This window comes from Carassius auratus, chromosome 6 (assembly GCF_003368295.1).
Source record: "Carassius auratus strain Wakin chromosome 6, ASM336829v1, whole genome shotgun sequence".
In the NCBI taxonomy this organism is placed as follows: domain Eukaryota; kingdom Metazoa; phylum Chordata; class Actinopteri; order Cypriniformes; family Cyprinidae; genus Carassius; species Carassius auratus.
This window is the reverse complement of record NC_039248.1, coordinates 18,379,418-18,394,125: the sequence shown is the minus strand read 5'-3', so window position 1 is coordinate 18,394,125 and position 14,708 is coordinate 18,379,418. Positions and strand designations below refer to the sequence as shown.

The window sequence follows — 14,708 nt, the reverse complement described above, 5'->3', positions numbered from 1 at the left end:
TTTCAGTATTTCCATGGCATGACATGTTTAAATAAAGCCAGGACTCATTTGAGAGGGTTATTGTGAGTCAGTGTGGTCTTATGTATGATCCTACCGATTAGTCACATCTAGTGACAGCATAGTGTTTAATTAATTATACTTAGACTGTGCCTCTTAAAGTTAGCTGAACAAACAGAATTTGACAGAGTAAATATTCATTGACTGTAAATTACAATCCGAATACCCATGACTGTTTTCCAGGGCATTCGAGAGAGTTCTATCTGGTCCCATTTATTTCAGATTGCTTTGTCTTAATCCTATTAGCAGACACTCAGCTGCAATATTTCCTAAGAGGTTTATAAGGGTCCCCTGTCAGATTGCTAGATTCTTTTCAAACACCCTGACCTGTGTTACTGTATAAACCTAGCTGCTCTAGCCTAGCTAATCTTCTGTGCTGAAATTTCAAAAGCGCAAATGTCATTCAGATCCCGAACAGAAAAGTATTGGTTATAACCCGGATCTTGAATTGTCAGTTGTATGGCTAGGTTCTTTTTTTAAAGACCTGCTCTGAAAATGGCAGCAAATCAACTAGTGGACGTGGTTAAAAGATGGGCAAGAAAACTGAAAATTAAGTGTCATACTTGGTTGAAATTTGTGTGTGTGTGAGAGTTTGTATTTACTCAAGTTAAGCATACATATATATGTGTCATTTAAGCATATGATAATGAATGTAACAGGCATAAACAAGGTAAAATGCTGTGAATGGTTTGTACATTGTACAAGATTAACAATGTGTTAATTTTGTATTTATTATCATTATTATTATTTGTGAATAAAACATTTGACAATGTTTCTGTCCATATTTTTTTTAGAGAACAACTAAAGAAGTCAAACCAGAGGACCATGAGCTCTTTCTTAATGCTGGTCACACATGCATTGCCAAAGGTGATTACAGTCAACTCCTGGACTTCATAAAAGAGGAGGCAGGTAAATCTGGAATCATTGACATATGCTTGTATATGAAGAGTTCAGATGCAAAGTGCCATCTGAAAGTTTCATCTAAAATTAGGATTTTTATCAGGCTCCAATATTTATGTTCAGTTAATTCACTTTATATTTTTTTTTTTTTACGTTTTAAGGACATTTTATGAAGTCATATGACATATGTACATATAACATACATACATGTACATTTAATACCCGTTTTTCTCAAGAAAAAGCTAAAAACGTGAACTCATCTGATCACAGCACACATTTCCACTGTCTATTTGACTATCTGAGAAGAGCTCTGGCCCAGAGAACTCGACGGGATCACTGCATTGATGTATAGCTTTCTTCTAGAGTAACAGATATACAAGTTGCATTTTTTGATGCAGCGGCAGAGTGTGGTAAATGACAGCAGCTTTCTGAAGTACTTCTGATCAAATGTAGCTATATTTAACACTGCAGCATGATGGTTTCTTATGCAATGACATCTAAGGGCTCAAAAGGTCATGCACATTTACCTGAGGTTCCCTGCTTTGCCCTACATGCACTGAGATTTCTCTGGATTCCCTGAATCTTTTACAATATTACGTATGGTAGTTGGTGAACGACCTAAATTCTTTGCTATTTTGCTTTGATAAATGTGATTTTTGATCTGTTTGACACTTACCTCAGAAAATTCGGCACAGAGTGGTTTTGCTGGCAAAGACTGAAATGCTCACTTTACACAAACTGTCACAGTGATGCAGGAAGGAAGGTGAAGACAGGAGGTGCAGTTCAAACTCACCTAGTTTAATGAACAAACTTTGAACACGGCACAATGGTGAAGGAAAACAAAACATAACACCAGGGGCATCATGCATTCATAATTTTTGAGGGGGCACATGGCGGGCTATTAGTTACGGTTGTCATGTGACAGCAGCTATGGTAACACTGTATAACTGATATAGGCTATGCTTATGTTTTATTTATTTATTTTGTCCTTGTCTCGATTCTCAAACATGTGTAAGTAAACGCGTTTTGCACCTTTATAGATTGTTATTTGATCAATAAATGGTGATGGGCAAAATAGTGTACTTTACATTTCTGATGAGAGAATTAGCTAAATAATTCAGTCAGCGAGCAAGTGAACAAAACACTGCGTTTCAGTGACTCTTTTGCACGTCTCTGATTGGCCGTTGCATTCATAAGCGCAACACAATTGTTTCTGATTGGTTATCATGAAGCGTTGTACGAATGCGTCTGTCTCTGGCTCAGCACCAGCCAGCGAACACAGATTTTAATCTAGCAGCTGATGCTATTCCCTGAATGATCTAATCACACCGGTGTGATTGTATCGAATATATAAAAAATATTATTTGGCTATTTTTTTTGTCATTTGGAAGCTGCATTTTAAATCCACTTGGCTCAGAAATCTGAGGGGGCACTTGCCTCCTCACTTTGAATGGGCATGACGCCTCTGCATAACATAATGGTGATTGGACAACTAAAGACTGAACAGACTGGGGCTTAAATACAGAGAGAAACAAGGATAGTTAACAGGACACACCTGAACCAAATGACTAAATCAAAACGAGAGGGAGAGACTGGGTCATGGGAAGCACATGGGAAGAAAAACACAAATCAAGAACACAAGTCTGAGTGGGAGCAAAAGCCCACAGGAGGCCTATCTGGGCTAGACTTGGGATCTCAGGCCCTCCCTGGGCCAGACGAGGAACAACAGCCCTCTATGGGCTGGACGTGGGGACAGGAGCCCTCCAAGGGCTTGATGTGGGAACAGGAAATGAAGGAGGGCTGGATGGGACCAGTGGAGACTCAGGAGAGCTGGATGGGATCAGCGGAGACAATGGAGACTCAGAAGAGCTGGATGGAACCAGTGGAGATGAGACGGGAGACGATGGAGGGTTGGATGCCTGGTTGAGCTCTGTGAATTGATTGGGCTCCCAGTTGAGGACTGTGATGTGAGTGGGCTCCCTGTTGAGCTCTGGAGAGCATTCTGGAGCGGACTCTGGAGAGCTCTCACAAATCTGATCAGTCTTCTCCTCCTCATTCTTTTTTTTTTTGGCTGAGGTTAAGGAGATAGCTGCGGTTATCATAGGGCTTGAGAGTGAATCGGCTGGCAGGGTTGACAGTGGAGTGGCCAGCGTTTCTGAGTCGAGGACTGGAATGGCTCTTGGAACTGGAGATAGCAGAAGGGATGTAAATTTTAGTGCTGACCTGGTTGTTAGAAGTCCATTTTTGAGCATGGGCAAACACGGGAGGAAATGGGTGGTTGGAACCATTGGTTAGGTATGTGGAGGGTCCCGTGTGGGATGAGCTGGACAGGCACGGTGTGTTTCAATGGGGGCTGGATGAAAATAGTTCACAAATCTTTTACAATTGCTTCAAAATTGGAACCATTTAAATAAAGTATGCGATTGATAAACTCAACCAAGGGAAAAATCACACATAGGAAGACCACAACGAATCGTTTCCTCATCCTGACCCAACTGAAAAGAAGCACGGAGTGCCAGTTCAAAACGTTAAGAAAGACTGAGGATTTTTCTCCACATACCTCTCTGCGGGCACCACAACTGATCCTCAACCCATTGTACATTATTGGGTCCGGTCATCTGTCACAGTGATGCAGGTAAGAAGGCGAAGACAGGAGGTGCAGTTCAAAGTCACTTTCATTAATGAACAAACATGGAACACGTGCAGAACGGTGAGGGAAACACAGCATAACATAAAGATGACTGGACTACCAAAGACTGAACAGACTGGGGCTTAAATACATAGACAAACAAGGGTAATTAACGGGACATACCTGAACAAAATGACTAATCAAAACGAGAGGGAGAATTTGGGTCATGGGAAGCACATGTGGAGAAAAAAAACACAACAAAACAGGTACAAAAGTCTGACACAAACATGATCCCCTCGGGAAGGGGAAGTCATGGCCTAATGGTTAGAGAGTCGGACTGGCAATCGAAAGGTTGTGAGTTTGAGTCTCTGGCTGGCAGGAATTGTGGGTGGGGGGAGTGCATGTACAGTTCTGTCTCCACCTTCAATACCATGACTTAGGTGCCCTGGAGCAAGGCATCGAACCCCCAACTGCTCCCAGGGCGCTGCAGCATAAAATGGCTGCCCACTGCTCTGGGTGTGTGTTCACTGCTCTGTGTGTGTGCACTTCGGATGGGTTAAATGCAGAGCACAAATTCTGAGTATGAGTCACCATACTTGGCTGTATGTCATGTCATTTTCACTCACCTATTACCATTTCAACTGTTTATTTTGGATTGTTTCAAAACAGCTGAACTTGGATATTCTATAACCTTTTCACTTTTATTTTGATTCTGTCCTATACTCAGTTTATATTTACAAAATACATTTAAGCTGGTCAGTGAAAACATTGGAAATCTTTTCATGTACTTTTACAATTAAATAAAAGAAAAATGTCGGAATATATATTAAAACACTTTTAGAACTACACAGCCTCAGCATGATTATGATCACATTTTGTTTAACTAAGAGTAAATCTATTAAACTGTGGTTGTCGAATGCAGCTTTGCCGAGCTACCCTCTGGCCTGAGCAGATATAAACAAAGAGCTATTGGCTATTTTAAAAAGGGGGCAGGGCTGCACGATATGTCCCTCCCTGTCTTCCTGTTTTAGCTGAAATTACATCACCAGTCTTAACACATAGAATAATGCTGTGTGTTTCAAGGCACTTTAGAGGACCTATAAGGTATATGGTTAACTAATTTGATTTTACAGTGCTTTCCGGTTTTTGAGAGACAGACAGGTGCGACTACATCAAGGCTCATATCCCATCCCAGGCTCATATTTGTGACATCAATCCACTGGGACTGGGAGAATTTGATGGGATGTACCTCTGCTAAACAACCACTTTGTCATTCTGCCTAACTGACTAGCCCTCTTGACCCTTGGGTGTGGGAATGCAGTTTAGTGGAGAACCAGTCAGATTTCTTGCTCCACTGGAAGCCCTCTTAGGAACACTCCATTAAGTGCTGTTGATTTACCAATTTCTTGCACAGTCTTCCACACATGTAGCACACTCTAAGGAACATGCCATAGCATGTTTTAAAGCAGAGCTTAAATGGACCAAGTACACAATATATTTTCAAATAACTGATTATCTAAATAGTTATGATGATGATTCTGTATAAGACAGCATGTATTACAGAATGGATTTACTACATACTTTTATAAATATGTTCAGTAAAAATGTCAAATGTACCATTAAATGTAAAAAAAAAAAGACAATACAATTTTATTGCAGATATGCAGTTTGAAGGAACTCCTTGATATTTCACTTCAGCAAGTGGGGGACACTGATCCAAATGCCATTGCTGACACCACCACTATGCTTATGCCTCTTATTCAGTCAAGTAACTGAACAACTGCTGTAGAAAAGAACCTTAAAACAGGTAAAGCCATAATCCTTATGCATCCTACAAACCAGTTTAAAACAGCGTTTCAACTTAAAAATAAAAGCCAATAATAAAAAGGGCTCCCTCTACTGCCACTGCAAGTAATAACAGAATTTCTGTTTGTTCCCTACCCAGTGCTTTTGAGAATGAGTGAGTCGAAGGCCAATGGACTGGCTTCGGCCCTTGATTCTCTGTAGAAACAGATTTCAAAGCTGCCTGTACCTTACTCACACAAACAGGAACAGGAAGATGTGTTCGGGCTCTGCCGATGCTGCACTGCATTAATGACCTTTGTACAACCCTTTGTGCAGGAAGTCAAGAATCAAGACACAAACTCAGTGGCCACCAAACTAAGAGCTGCTGTTCTAAAGTTTTGTGTTTTAAACCTGTTCTTGCTAATGCAGTCAATGAGGCAGTGACCCAGTTGTGTTTAGTCATGTCAAATGTATTTGTATAGTGCTTTTACAAAACATATGTCTTTAATGCCATAGTGCTTTACCACAGAGCAGGTTTTAGGGCTGGGGGATATAATGATATGTGCATTCATCCAGATTTAGATCTAACTATGTTGTATTTATAGTGTTAGTATTAGATTTAACTGCAGTCACGTCTAAACATTCAAAGGCCATTAGGATATATATTGGTTGGTATTGGTCTATTAATAAATTTAAATGTTGGTTATTTTGTTCAAAGCAAAAGTAAGCAATTCTCAAAAAGTATTAATGAAAATATGATCAGTTGTCACTGAAAAACACTTTAAACATATAAATAAAACATATAAATGTTCTGACCCTAATAATAACAATGGGATTTAGACAATGTTACGTTTCGTTCAAGAAACTTCTTCATCTTCGATGAAGGTATGATGGGGTGACTTAAGTCGATTGTCAGAATCTGATCTAAGTTAACATTTTGCAAATTAGCAGTCATTTAAGCGACGATGTTGAGAATGTAACCCTTTTTTGATTATATGCATGTGATCTTAACCAGTATTTTACTTAATTCTTCACATTTTCCTTTCTTTCTGTAATTGCTCAGTTACACGAAGAGTCTAAGGGAACCTCTCCTCCAAGTTCAACTGGACAGAGAGGCAAACATGTCAGAAATTTCACCCTTGTGGAATTTTGTCACAGAAATAATGATATTACTTACTTTGTTACTATTAGGCATAGACACCGTACTTTTAGAAAAAGGATGACCTAATTTCTGAGTGCTTCTGTTCTTCTAATACTAGGCAATACTAGCATGGATCCAACAATCTCTGCCAAAAATCCTGTTTTACCATCCTCTAAAAGGAAAAGAAGACACAATTTCAGAGAAAGATGTTTTTCATCTGAATGAATCAAGAGTTTGCATGGCTTACTTGCTCTTTGTCCAGTTTATTGCCATAGAACTGTTTCCTGCAGTGTTTAAGTACTTAGACCTCAAAATTCTATTTTTTTCTTCATCTCACTATGTGTTTACCAGACTCAAAGACAGTGTGAACTGTTATGGCCACAGATCTCTTGGGCTTTCAAAAGGGGAGTTGAGAATCTTATTTTGTGCGCAAAAACATACTGATATATTTGGTACCTAAAGAATTTAGAGACTTCAATCATTTTTTTCAATTTGTGGTACACAGTGTCTATATGAATGCAGTTTATCTGATCACTACTCCTTCAATGTACCTGCGCTCTAACAAAAATGCTTAATTTAATATTTCAGCCCTGTTTTCATCCTGCAGTGTAATATGGAATACATCAAACTTCTTTTATGTAGGTGTGTAGACTACACAACTTTTATTATTTAAAAATAAATAAATCTAAATAACCAAATGATGTGCCAAGCTTTTAGTCTGACTTTTCTTTCTGCTTCTTGTCCCCATACAGAAAGGATGAATCATGGATATTGAAAGGACTGTTTGAGTAAACTTCAATCAAAACATTTATTACAGTCATAGAAAGAACAGCAAATTATGTTCATGCTTAAAATTTCAGTAATCAGTAATTTTAATAATTGTTGCATCCTTGGTGAAATCAAATTATTATTATTTTTTTTAACAACAGTGCTAATTTACAAGAGAACTGTTGTTATTTGTTCACAAGACTTAATGATTGACTGTCCTATCCAGCATTTGGTAAGTATGGATGAGACACAACTTGATTTTACAAGTAAATCTGATTTGTTTAAGCCAGTTTTTTTTTTGTTTGCAGCCATTTGTCCTCTTTTATTTAGGGAGGAAAAAGCCTTGTGGTGTTCCCAGCTCTTTATAGTGAAGCTTGATGGTGAAGCGAAGCAAACATTTTTTTTTAGGTGTGGTATCTAGAAAGTTTAAATATATCTTTAATTAAAATTGCTATCAATTTGTGAATGCAATATTCTGGGTTACATAAATATAAAAAAATAGTAGAGTGTTAAGTGCTTATTCTGCCTTTGTTGAATGCTCTAAGACGCATCATGAAGACATCATGCAGGTGTAGAAAGTATCATCATCAAAAACATCAAGAATCAAGTGGAACGCTGCAGAAAGGTAGTGCACAAAACATTGCTTATCTGTCTGCTTGTCTAAGTGATAGAATTTTGATAAACACTGAATCACTAATAAGAGAAATATTTTTCTCTTTTGCTATTAAAGTCAGCCTATGAAGACAGGTGGTTTGAGGGGACTCCACTCATTTCACTGCTCAGAGAAACTCTCATTCTCCCACAGGGCCATGATACCGACTTGCTACATTGGATGGACAGGTGAAGAAAACCTCTATATTTACAAAGACCTTAAAGGAAAACAATAGCTGTTAAATGCTCAGAACTGCATACTGAAGTGATCTAATCAATTTTTATATCAACAAATCATTGACATGAATCGTAACCCAAGTACAGACTCTACATATTGCAGCTGTCTCTATTTTAAAAGTTAGATCTCCTACTAACAAGATACAACCCATCCCTAACCATAATTTATTTATGAGTGTAGTCCAGGTTTACTGCCATGATCCCACAATACATAACAGATGGTGAGCAGTCCAATATTTTGAGGCAGATCCTGTGTCATTACAAAAATGGTACTAAAACCTGAGTGATTGACATACCTCGTCTAAATAATCTGCCCCTGATAAATTACTTAGGCCTTCCTTCATCCTGCCGATATGCAAATGGTAAACCTGTCAGCTTTTACCATAATATGCACCTGTTTTGCATAACTCTCTGTATTAGGCAAAATATATACCTTAGGACTTATTTATTTTTCATATTCATATTTCCTTGTTTTAAAGGGTAATGGATACAGGAAAGAACATTTTATGTAAGATTTTTACAGCATTTTGTCGAAACACAACTATATATTACACTTATATTTTCATCATATTCTATTAATAAGACCTATTCTGTTATTTTCAGACTGGAATATGGACAGCCCTGTGCCACATTGCAGACAGTTACACAAAATTATTACCAAATTTATTTGACATGTCTAAGCATGTCAAAATCATACTATGGTACAGAGCTGAAAAGACTTAGGGAGGACAAAAAGATTATGACTAAGGGTAATGCATTGTATCCTTTCTCTGTTAAATAGTTATTATTATATAGTGAAGAAAATTTTGACTTGTAGAAACAACAGAACAGAATTTAAGGAGGCCTCTGGGAAGATATCAGTTCAGAGCTTGCTTGTGAAAACGAAGACACTTGGCAACATGCCATGTGAAGAACAGGATAAGGTTTGATTATCAGTTCTACTTCTACTTATCTGAATTCAGTTTTAAAATAGTGAGAGTAAGTCATAAAACAAACTACGCCTTGGTCACATTTGACTTAAAGGAAAGCCTTGTTGTCCATACAGAGGAAATCATTGTGGACAGTCAAAACTGAAATGGCGACAAATTTCTGCTTTCTGAACTGAATAATGTATTTATTGATTAATTTACTTTCTCTGTAGCATGACACATTTGTAATGATAAAGAGCAATGTGAGAGCTTCAATATCAATATTATCAATATTCTGTATTCTGACTTAAAACTTGGACATTTTTCCTCTGACCATGTTTAAACTTTTGTTTTTTTTAATAGTTCATGAACTATTTTGAAAGAGAACAATACAACATGCAACAAGTATGAAAAGCAAGAAAGAGTTTTGACTTACTATGAAACAATACTGACATCTGCTGTTCATAACAAGTATAGTAAGCAATAAGAACATGAATGGAGAGGAACATAGTAAATCTCACTAGAACTGCATCTCTTGAAGCATTTCCCAAACTGGGCTATGATCATTAATGTAAGTACAAGCCAAAGACAAATGATCTCTCAAATTCGCCACATTGGGTTTACTTGTGGCCTGGAATAAAAAGGCCAAGAAAAGTTTTGCTAATAAATTCATTATAAATGCAATTTTACTGTGCATGCTTGTAAAGTGAGCACTGTCCTTGACATTAAATTAAAATGAACATTAAAAGCCCATAATTAACCTTGATAAATTATGCACTATAAAATGTAAACATTTCTAGAAAATTATAATAATTAATAAAGCGTGTGAATCATTCACACTGAATTTTAGAAAAATATCACTGCTTCCCTTGCCTTCCATCATAATTCCCTTTGGAGTTAAGCCACTTTATCACATACTTGTATTTGTCCAGCTCAGTAGATTACAAGCATTTTGAAATTAAGCGGTCCTCACTGCTGGTGTGGTTCATTAGTTATTTATAATTACATTACTCATTTAAAAAAATTATAATAATAATAATTTGGCCTTATTCTGAGTCTGAGTAGATCTTAGTCTGAGTAGCTCTCCAGATGCCATCCCTAGACCCTTTGGTCAAGTATGTATGTTAGATGGGGGTTCTTACTTTCAAAATGAGGTTGTACATTTGTAGTTTTTAATTCATTATGCACCTCTTTTGCACTGACGATAAAACCTATCACTCCCCTTTCCTGTAAACTGGGGCTTGAAGCAGAAGAAAACAGTTTCCATGGACCTGCACAAAATTCTCAATTCTCTCAATAAATTCTGCATTCAGCTGGAAACTCCTCTGGTGTGACTCCCCAAAAGTGACAAGAAAGCAAACAATGTTTAGCCTTTTACTTCTGTTGTTTGTACGTCGGCTACAAAATGTCTGAAGTTGTTTAAAGTGTTAATTTTGAACATTATAATAAATAAAACATGTAAGAATCAAAAACTTTTGTTGATCACAGAGCTTACTTCCTGCAGCAACCCAAAAATCTATGGAAAAATGTTTGTAATTCAACAATCTGAGCTAGAAAATATCCCAGTTACATTTATATAAGTATAAAATTCATTTCCCTGAATATTTTACTTCCATATTATACATATCAATATTTATAACAATATGTATTTACCCTTAAATGCTTTCCATGTTTGTTAGAACCTAAGAATGAAGGTAAACGTATGTCATGGTTTTGATCTTGTTTGATTCAGCTCTTTAGTTCATTTGCTCTTAAGTCATTATTAGTTAACTGTTAGTTAAAACTTTTCCTTCATCAACTACCTTATAGTCTTCTTTCTGTTTGGTAGTTTGTAAGTTATTGTTTGATGTTACGACTTCTCTGAGCTTTTTCCTTGCCTGCGTTTCTATGGATAATAATATTAAAGACTTTGCGTTGTGGATTATCCTCATCTTCTTCACCTTGCTTTAGAAAGACAATAACAGAATAAACAACCCTCAAATTGAGGATCAAAATAGTGGAGTTTTTCTTTCTCCCCTCTCCCGGAATGGAATTCCCAGCTGTTAGGGTTAGGGTTAGGGTTAGGGTTAGGAGGGAATGTAGCTCAGTGTTGGAGCGCATGCTTCGCATGTATGAGGTCCTGGGTCCAATCCCCAGCATCTCCACGCAATGTTTAATGATTTTCATGTGAGATTAAGAAAAAATATGTTGCTTCTTTCCCCTAAATTCTTACATGACTAGATTGATAGTGTTTGTAAAAGAAAGAAGCAGCAAAGTTCTATGTTAAATGGGGATGTAGCTCAGAGGTAGATTGCCTCTTTTGCATGTATTTGCCCAGCATCTCCAAGCACTGTTTGCTGAGTTTAAGCAAAATAATTTTGAATCTTTTCTCTAGTGTTACACTACTGGATTTATAGTGTTTGTTGAACAAAGAAGCAGCAATGCTGCTCAAAAAGTGGGGATGTAGCTCAGTGGTAGAGCGCATGCTTTGCATGTATGAGGTCCTGGGTTCAATCCCCAGCATCTCCAAGCACTGTTTGCTAGTGTTACACTACTGGATTGTTAGTGTTTGTTGAACAAATAAGCAGCAATGCTGCTCAAAAAGTGGGGATGTAGCTCAGTGGTAGAGAGCATGCTTTGCATATATGAGGTCCTGGGTCCAATCCCCAGCATCTCCAAGCAGTGTATATTGACTTTCATGTGAGATTAATAAAGAGAAAAGTGGCTTCTTTTCTCTGAAGTGTTACACGACTCGATTGTTACTGTTTGTTACAGAAAGAAGCAGCAGGGCTGATTGAAATGTGGGGATGTAGCTCAGTGTTAGCGCGCATGCTTTGCATGTGTGAGGTCCTGGGTTCAGTCCCCAGCATCTCCAAGCACTGTTTGCTGAGTTTAAGCAAAATAGTTTAGCATCTTTGCTCTAGTGTTACGCTACTGGATTGTTAGTGTTTGTTGAACAAAGAAGCAGCAATGCTGCTCATAACATGGGGATGTAGCTCAGTGGTAGAGTGCATGCTAAGCGTGTATGAGGTCCTGGGTCCAATCCCCAGCATCTCCAAGCAATGTTTAATGACTTTCATGTGAGATTAAGAAAAAATATGTTGCTTCTTTCCCCTAAATTCTTACATGACTAGATTGATAGTGTTTGTAAAAGAAAGAAGCAGCAAAGTTCTATGTTAAATGGGGATATAGCTCAGGGGTAGATTGCCTCTTTTGGATGTATTTGCCCAGCATCTCCAAGCACTCTTTGCTGAGTTTAAGCAAAATAATTTTGAATCTTTTCTCTAGTGTTACACTACTGGATTGTTAGTGTTTGTTGAACAAAGAAGCAGCAATGCTGCTCAAGACATGGTAATGTAGCTCAGTGTTAAATGGGGATGTAGCTCAGTGGTAGATTGCATCTTTTGCATGTATTTGCCCAGCATCTCCAAGCACTGTTTGCTGAGTTTAAGCAAAATAATTTTGAATCTTTTCTCTAGTGTTACACTACTGGATTGTTAGTGTTTGTTGAACAAAGAAGCAGCAATGCTGCTCATAACATGGGGATGTAGCTCAGTGGTAGAGCGCATGCTTAGCATGTATGAGGTCCTGGGTCCAATCCCCAGCATCTCCAAGCGATGTTTAATGACTTTCATGTGAGATTAAGAAAAAATGTGTTGCTTCTTTCCCGTAAATTCTTACATGACTAGATTGATAGTGTTTGTAAAAGAAGGAAGCAGCAAAGTTCTATGTTAAATGGGGATGTAGCTCAGAGGTAGATTGCCTCTTTTCCACGTATTTGCCCAGCATCTTCAAGCACTGTTTGCTGAGTTTAAGCAAAATAATTTTGCTTCTTTGCTCTAGTGTTACGCTACTGGATTGTTAGTGTTTGTTGAACAAAGAAGCAGCAATGCTGCTCAAGACATGGGAATGTAGCTCAGTGTTAAATGGGGATGTAGCTCAGTGGTAGATTGCATCTTTTGCATGTATTTGCCCAGCAACTCCAAGCACTGTTTGCTGAGTTTAAGCAAAATAATTTTGCTTCTTTGCTCTAGTGTTACACTACTGGATTGTTAGTGTTTGTTGAACAAAGAATCAGCATAGACGCTCAAAACGTGGGAATGTAGCTCAGTGGTAGTGCGCATGCTTCGCATGTATGAGGTCCTGGGTTCAATCCCCAACATCTCCAAGCACTGTTTAATGACTTTCATGTGAGATTAAGAAAGAGAAAAGTGGCTTCTTTTCTCTGAATTGTTACACGACTGGATTGTTACTGTTTGTTACACAAAGAAGCAGCAGGGCTCATTGAAATGTGGGGATGTAGCTCAGTGGTAGAGCGCATGCTTTGCATGTATGAGGTCCTGGGTTCAATCCCCAGCATCTCCAAGCACTGTTTGCTGAGTTTAAGCAAAATAGTTTAGATTCTTTGCTCTAGTGTTACACTACTGGATTGTTAGTGTTTGTTGAACAAAGAAGCAGCAATGCTGCTCAAGTTATTGGAATGTAGCTCAGTGTTAAATGGGGTTGTAGCTCAGTGGTAGATTGCCACTTTTGCATGTATTTGCCCAGCATTTCCAAGCACTGTTTGCTGAGTTTAAGCAAAATAATTTTGAATCTTTTCTCTAGTGTTACACTACTGGATTGTTAGTGTTTGTTGAACAAAGAAGCAGCAATGCTGCTCAAGTTATTGGAATGTAGCTCAGTGTTAAATGGGGTTGTAGCTCAGTGGTAGATTGCATCTTTTGCATGTATTTGCCCAGCATCTCCAAGCACTGTTTGCTGAGTTTAAGCAAAATAATTTTGCTTCTTTGCTCTATTGTTACACTACTGGATTGTTAGTGTTTGTTGAACAAAGAAGCAGCAATGCTGCTCATAACATGGGGATGTAGCTCAGTGGTAGAGCGCATGCTTAGCATGTATGAGGTCCTGGGTCCAATCCCCAGCATCTCCAATCAATGTTTAATGACTTTCATGTGAGATTAAGAAAAAATATGTTGCTTCTTTCCCCTAAATTCTTACATGACTAGATTGATAGTGTTTGTAAAAGAAAGAAGCAGCAAAGTTCTATGTTAAATGGGGATGTAGCTCAGAGGTAGATTGCCACTTTTGCATGTATTTGCCCAGCATTTCCAAGCACTGTTTGCTGAGTTTAAGCAAAATAATTTTGAATCTTTTCTCTAGTGTTACACTACTGGATTGTTAGTGTTTGTTGAACAAAGAAGCAGCAATGCTGCTCAAGTTATGGGAATGTAGCTCAGTGTTAAATGGGGTTGTAGCTCAGTGGTAGATTGCATCTTTTGCATGTATTTGCCCAGCATCTCCAAGCACTGTTTGCTGAGTTTAAGCAAAATAATTTTGCTTCTTTGCTCTATTGTTACACTACTGGATTGTTAGTGTTTGTTGAACAAAGAAGCAGCAATGCTGCTCAAAATATGGGGATGTAGCTCAGTGTTAGAGCACATGCTTTGCATGTGTGAGGTCCTGGGTTCAATCCCTAGCATCTCCAAGCACTGTTTGCTGAGTTTAAGCAAAATAATTTTGCTTCTTTGCTCTAGTGTTTCACTACTGGATTGTTAGTGTTTGTTGAACAAAGAAGCAGCAATGCTGCTCAAAAAGTGGGGATGTAGCTCAGTGGTAGAGCGCATGCTTTGCATATATGAGGTCCTGGGTCCAA

General features: G+C 38.1%; 6 non-coding genes and 1 pseudogene across 6 annotated transcripts; all 7 read left to right on the top strand.

The window, feature by feature from the left end:
• Positions 1-552: 552 nt before the first annotated feature.
• LOC113105171 (glomulin-like) lies at positions 553-9,242 on the top strand (annotated as a pseudogene).
• Positions 9,243-11,512: 2,270 nt separating this feature from the next.
• Positions 11,513-11,584, top strand: trnaa-ugc (transfer RNA alanine (anticodon UGC)). The gene has a single exon. It is a non-coding gene; the product is annotated as a tRNA-Ala (tRNA).
• Positions 11,585-12,041: 457 nt separating this feature from the next.
• Positions 12,042-12,113, top strand: trnaa-agc (transfer RNA alanine (anticodon AGC)). The gene has a single exon. It is a non-coding gene; the product is annotated as a tRNA-Ala (tRNA).
• A 483-nt stretch (positions 12,114-12,596) lies between these two features.
• trnaa-agc (transfer RNA alanine (anticodon AGC)) lies at positions 12,597-12,668 on the top strand. Its single transcript has one exon. It is a non-coding gene; the product is annotated as a tRNA-Ala (tRNA).
• Positions 12,669-13,151: 483 nt separating this feature from the next.
• On the top strand, positions 13,152-13,223 carry trnaa-cgc (transfer RNA alanine (anticodon CGC)). The gene has a single exon. It is a non-coding gene; the product is annotated as a tRNA-Ala (tRNA).
• Positions 13,224-13,348: 125 nt separating this feature from the next.
• trnaa-ugc (transfer RNA alanine (anticodon UGC)) lies at positions 13,349-13,420 on the top strand. Its single transcript has one exon. It is a non-coding gene; the product is annotated as a tRNA-Ala (tRNA).
• Positions 13,421-13,913: 493 nt separating this feature from the next.
• Positions 13,914-13,985, top strand: trnaa-agc (transfer RNA alanine (anticodon AGC)). The gene has a single exon. It is a non-coding gene; the product is annotated as a tRNA-Ala (tRNA).
• The last annotated feature ends 723 nt before the right edge of the window (positions 13,986-14,708 follow it).